The sequence below is a fragment of the Benincasa hispida genome, chromosome 1 (assembly GCF_027475165.1).
Source record: "Benincasa hispida cultivar pf3 chromosome 1, pf3_genome.v1.1, whole genome shotgun sequence".
Classification (NCBI taxonomy): domain Eukaryota; kingdom Viridiplantae; phylum Streptophyta; class Magnoliopsida; order Cucurbitales; family Cucurbitaceae; genus Benincasa; species Benincasa hispida.
Genome location: NC_143478.1, coordinates 7,796,206 through 7,802,687, shown reverse-complemented (window position 1 = coordinate 7,802,687; position 6,482 = coordinate 7,796,206). Strand labels below are relative to the sequence as shown.

At 42.7% G+C, this 6,482-nt stretch overlaps 1 non-coding gene across 1 annotated transcript; it reads left to right on the top strand.

The window, feature by feature from the left end:
- The first annotated feature begins 5,672 nt into the window (after positions 1–5,672).
- LOC150038207 (small nucleolar RNA R71) lies at positions 5,673–5,776 on the top strand. Its single transcript, XR_016527437.1, has one exon. It is a non-coding gene; the product is annotated as a small nucleolar RNA R71 (small nucleolar RNA).
- Positions 5,777–6,482: the final 706 nt, after the last annotated feature.

The following is a 6,482-nucleotide window of genomic DNA, read 5'->3' as shown; positions in this document are numbered from 1 at the left end:
ATGGGGGCGATGGATGTACGGCTGGTGATGGGGCATTGTGAAGGTAGGCTAGAAGTGAGTCATGCATTGCACCCACCGGGGTTATGTTAGGAATGAATGGTGGTGGTGCAGGCTTGGTATAAGGCTTATTGGCAACCGTAGATGACGGATGCTGCCTTGGTTTTGAAGGGGTTTTGGGCTTTGGTTTAGAGGTAGCTTTGGGTTTTGATTGAAGAGTCTTAGCAGGAAGGGTTGTAATGGCTTTGGTGGGCTTCGAAGGAGGTTTTGTGGGTGTTGTAGTAGGCTTCAACCGAGACGGCCGCTGAGAGGTGAAGGTTGCTCCGCCGTGCGTAAGTTTGATTTAGACAGAGGGTTTTGAGGTTTTTTGAGGGCTTGGTGGAGGTGAAGTCGAAGCAGAGGATGAGGAGAAGGAACTTACTGGCGAGTCATTTCCGAAGCTTATGGTTTGGTTCTAACTATCAGATGTAGACGACATTGTGGCCAGAGAGACGTTTGAGCAGATCAGCGGTGAGGGAAATAAAGAGGGCTAGGGTTTTCTTTTTCTTTTCACAGATGGATCGAGTAGGAAATGAGGAAGAAGAAAACGAAGCGTTTCATCTTATATAGGCTGGGAGAGAGAGTGGGGTGACGTCAGGTGGCGCCTGACGTCCGTTATAAATGCGAAGTTGAAGGGACGTTCTTGGGTTTCTAAGCACTCGAGTGCTTTGTATTTTCGAGACGCGTCCCTTCAATTGGGCCATGTGTTAGACTTAAGTCTGACGCATCTGTTATTCCCATCTCGATTATACACAACTTTTTTTTTTCTAAAAAAAAAAGTAAAATTTCTAATTTATGAACGCAATAACAAAGAACAATCAATCTTAAAACACAGACAATCAAACCAATAAACTCAAACGCTTAGGTAAAATACAGAATGCAAAAAGAACAAGGAAAGAGGAAGCGTCCCTAGAATATATATCGATGCGAATGCAGGGATGCTTCGACGTGGGCCTCAGTTGACTTCGTGTAGTGCGAGAGATGACTTTTGACGTTTTAGGCCATCTTCAAAGTATGGCTTCACTTTTTGGCCATTTACTTTGAATGCGTTGGTGCCATCCTCCCGTGTTAATTCCACTGCTCCATATGGAAAGATTGTTTTAATGATGAAGGGTCCTGACCACCTGGATTTTAACTTCCCTGGAAACAAATGCAAACGTAAATTGAACAATAGAACTTTTTGGGCAACAACAAGCTCTTTCTTACCGATGCGTTGGTCGTGCCAACGTGTTGTCTTCTCTTTGTAGAGCTTGTTGTTCTTGTATGCGTTCAATCGCCACTCCTTAAGCTCATTGAGCTGAAGTTTGCATTGAGCACCGCGGCGTCCAAGTTCAAATTTAGCTTCTTAACTGCCCAAAAAGCCTTGTACTCCAACTTTAAAGGTAAGTGACAAACTTTTCTAAATACTAGATGGAGACATACTTATGGGGGTCTTGTAGGCTCTATAGGCCCAAAGTGCTTCATCTAGCCTCTGTGCCCAGTCCTTCCACGATGCGTTGACAACTTTCTCCAGGATAGATTTGATTTCTTGATTGGATACTTCAGCTTGACCGTTGGTTTGTGGGTGGTAGGCGATAGCGATCTTTTGCCTAATAATATATTTGGTAAGTAATTTAAAATAATGCGATTGATGAAATGCGTACCTTCGTCGCTTATCAGGGCTCTTGGCGTTCCAAATCGTGTGAAGATGTTCCTGGTAAGAAACTTAGAAATGGTGGATGCATCATTCTTAGCACAAGCTACTACTTCTACCTACTTTGATACATAGTCTACTGCAAACCGGATGTATTGTTGGCTGCAGGAAAGAGGAAAAGGTCCCATAAAATCAATACCCCAAACATCAAACAACTCAACTTCGAGAATATTGTTCAAGGGCATTACGTCCCTTGAAGAAATATTCCTGGTGCGTTGGCAAGGGTCACATTTACAAATAAACTCCCTCGCGTCTTTGAAAAGGGTGGGTCAGAAGTATCCGCTTTGAAGGATCTTCGCAGCGGTTCTTTGCCCACCGAAATGTCCTCCATAAGGAGAGTCATGACATTCAGCCAAGATGTGTTGTGTCTCCTCCTCTGGAACATATCAACGCATTATGGAGTCAGGGCCTTTTTATAGAGAAACAGTTCATCCCAAAAATAAAATTTGATGTCATGTACTAACCGTTTCTTTTGTTGAGAGTTAAAGTTCCCAGGGAATTGCTTGGTAGTTAAATAATTGACTATGTCCGCATACCAAGGTTCCCTGCCTTCAACTCTGAACAGGCTTTCATCAGGAAATACGTCTTTGATTTCACTTTCTTGATCTTGCATTTCTTGATTTTCTAGCCTGGACAGGTGGTCAGCCATCTGATTCTCGATTCCCTTTCTGTCCTAAATATCAATATCAAATTCCTGTAACAACAGCACCCATCTTATTAATCTTGGCTTCGCGTCCTTTTTACTCATCAGGAACTTTATGGCTGAGTGATCTGTGTATATGGTGGCTGATGCACCAACTAGATAAGATCTGAACTTCTCGATGCCAAACACTACAACTAACATTTCTTTTTCCGTGGTCGTATAGTGTTTCTGAGAGTCATTTAGTGTCTTGGATGCGTAAGAGATGGGATGTATCAAATTTCCCTTCTTCTGCCCTAACATTGTTCCTACTACAACATCACTCGCGTCACACATGAGAATAAAATGTTGCGTCCAATCTGGTGCTATTAGTACCGAAGCTGTAGTCAACACATATTTCAAAGTTTTAAACGCGTCACAGCAGTCTTTATTGAAATCGTAGGGCCAGTTGGCCTCTAGTAATGCGCTCAGAGCGCAATTTGAGAAAATACTCTAACGAACATTCAATAGAAGCCAACATGCCCTAGAAACTTTGTAGAGCTTTAACATTTGATGGTGGTGGAAGTTTAGCTATGACATCTATCTTGGCTTCATCTACTTCCAACCCAGCTTTAGATACTTTGTGGCCTAAGACAATTCCTTTAGTCACCATGAAGATATATTTTTCCCAATTCAGCACAAGGTTTGTTTCCTCGTATCGAGTGAGGAAGGCCTCCAAATTATCCAAGCATGATTGGAATGAGTTTCCAAAGACTGAGAAATCGTCCATGAAAACTTCAACGGTATTCTCCAAAATATTAGAGAAAATAGCCATCATACACCTTTGGAATGTACTAGGTGCGTTACACAGCCCAAAGGGCATGCGTCTAAATGCAAACGTTCCAAAGGGACAGGTAAATGTTGTCTTTTCCTGATCTTCTAGGTCAATCAAATTCTGGTTATAACCAGAGTATCCATCAAGGAAACAACAAAATTCTTTACCAGCAAGTTTGTCAAGCATTTGGTCAATGAAAGGAAGGGGCAAGTGGTCTTTCTTGGTTACCTCGTTGAGCTTCTTGTAGTCCATACAAATATGCCAGCTTGTGACAGTCCTCGAAGGTATGAGCTCATTATTGCTATTGACTATCACAGTTGTTCCCCCTTTCTTGGGAACACATTAGACTGGGCTTACCCAGCTACTGTCGGATATAGGATAAATCACTCCCGCGTCCAACCATTTTAGGATTTCTTTCTTGACCACTTCCTTCATTATGGGGTTCAACCTTCTTTGAGGCTCAATCGATCTCGACTTCCTTTCTTCTAGCCTGATCTTATGCATGCAATAAGATGGGTTGATGCCATGGATATCCGCTAGCGTCCAATCTATTGCACGCATGTGCTTTTTCAGCATCTGCAAGAGAGAGTGCTCGTTTGGCTCAGTAAGATTCGCGAAAATGATCACAGGTAAAGTTTTGTTTGTTCCAAGGAAGGAATATTTCACGTGACTGGGTAACGTTTTAACTCGAGTTCTGGTGGTTCCTCTAGTGATGGACGCGTTGGTTTTGTCTGCCACTCACTCAGACTTGGCGGCTCTGGCTCTTTCATGTTCTCCTCCAACGCGAGGACCTCGCATACATGGGTCACTTCTTCTTCAGGAAACTCTATATTGTTCAGCTGACAATCTTCACTATCTGGGAACTTTAATGCATTTAACACATTAAACTTTACCTCTTGATTATACGCGCATAGTTAATTCTCCTTTATGCACGTCAATTAAAACTTTCCCCGAAGCTAAGAAGGGGCGTCCAAGGATAATTGGTACCTCTTTATCTGCTTCATAGTCCAAGATGATAAAATCTGTTGAGAATATGAAGTTGTCAACCTTTACTAGAACGTCTTCAATCTTTCCTTCAAGGTACTTAATCGTTCTGTCAGCGAGTTAAAGAGTAACAGAAGTGGGTTGTACTTTACCAATTCCCATTTTCTTAAAGATTGAGAGTGGCATGAGATTAATGCTAGCTCTCAAATCACACAACGCATATCTCACATCCAACCCTTCTATCGAGCATAGAACTGTGAAGCTCCCAGGGTCCTTCTGTTTCTTGGGTAGATTGTTGATTACTAACATGTTGCACTCCTGCGTTAGTGCAATTAACTCCGTCTCGCTGACTCTTCTTTTCTTCGTCAAAATATCCTTAAATTTTTTTTTACATATTTTGGCATTTGCTCCAAGGCATCTATAAGTGGAATGTTGATATGCAATTGCCTCAAGAGCTCAAGAAAGCGCTTGAATTGTTGTTCATCATTCTTCTTAATCAGACGTCTAGGGAATGGTGCGTTCAGCGGCACCGCAGGTTTTCCCGCGTGACGTACTGGGCTCTGAATGGCTTGTGGTCTCAGGCGTTCTTTCTTCTTGATCTTCTACTGCCATTGAACATGTGTTGTGTTCTTTTGAAGGACTATTGTTTCTTGGATTCATTCTTCTTTCCTCAAGAGCTTTTCCACTTCGCAACATCACCGCATGACATTGCTCCTTTCCATTGTTGTTCCCAGGTGTTTCAGTGTTGCTAGGTAGAACTCCAGGCTGCCTATTTTTCAACTCTCTGCGCTACCTGTATTTCCAGGTTTCTGATAGACAACGCCTGGCTTTTCAGCAACGCATCATTCTGGGCTATGTACTCCTTTAATAGGTTCTCAAGCGGAGATCCTAAGCTCGATGCCTGTCCTCCTCTATTAAAGGACTGTTGATGTTTCTGATGCGTTGGTTGAAATGTAGGCGGCGGTCCCTGCCTTTGCTGTTGGTTCGCCCGTGGGTGGTGCTCTTGATGATTTCCTCCTGTCCAAGAAAAATTTGGATGGTTCCTCCATCCAGGATTATATGTATTGGAAAATGGGTTGTTTTTAATGAAACATACTGATTAAGGGTTTTGTAGGCACTCAACATAAGAATGAAGATCTCTAGAGCCCACATAGCTAACCATGGGTTGCCTGAACGCTTCTACTTGATTCACCTTCTGTTGATTTGATGTGTTTCCTAGCAATATGTTCTGCAAAAGGCTGGTCATCGTAGCCACTTGTGCAGAAAGTGTGGCTATTACGTTGGAATCGATAGAATTAACATTCTGAGATCTCTTCTTCCTGTCAGTTCTTTCATCATGCGTATCGTCCACCCATTCCATGTCGTGCTTAGCAATGCAGTCTAATATCTCTTTAGCCTTAGTGTAAGATTTATCCATAATTCCACCAGCTGCCGCTGTGTCAGCTACCATCTGCGATGTTCTATTTAACCCACCATAAAAAGTCTCCATTTGGATAGTTAGTGGTAGTCCATGATTTGGGCAATTTTTGACCAATCCCTTAAAACGCTCCCATGCGGCACTTAAGGTCTCAGCTTCTTCTTGTTCAAAGTTCATAATCTCTCGACGCCTCTTTGCGTTGGTGGTAGGTGGAAAGTGTTTTTGCATAAATTTCTCCACCAACTTCTCCCAGGTGCTGATTTTGCAAGGCTCTAGTGAGCTTACCCATTGTTTTGCGTCATCACACAAATAATACGGGAATAAAGACAGCCTGATCGCCTCTAGGTGATTCTAGGAATCACAAATGAATTACACGTTTCCAGGAAATGCTTCATGTGGGCGTGAGGATCTTCACCACGACCACCCCCAAATTGTCCAGCAATCTGGAGAATTTGAAGCATTACAGATTTCATCTCAAACCTCGTCCCATCTGGCATTGGGTATATGATTCCTGGAGAGAAATCATACAGTACAGGGACACGTATTCCCTCATGGGACACGTGCTACTGTTCGCCATTAGGATCAGATTTTGTGCAGCATGAGCTAGTTACTAATCTAAGTTCTGATTTGCCTGATTATCCGCCATTGTTTGTTGCTTGTTCTGTTGTCTGGGAAATTGCTGCCTCAACCTTTGACGATAATTAGATCGGTTTCTATGTCGGAAGGTCCTTTCAATCTCGGGGTCATGTATGAGTTTAGGAGTGCTCTCCCTGCTCATAAACGTTCACAAGCTTAGGCTTAACTTGTAATCCTCCCTCGACTAAAGTGTTCCTACAGAAGATCAAACGAAATTTCTGGTTAGTCTTATTTCTGAATCCCCGGCAACAACGCCAAAAAC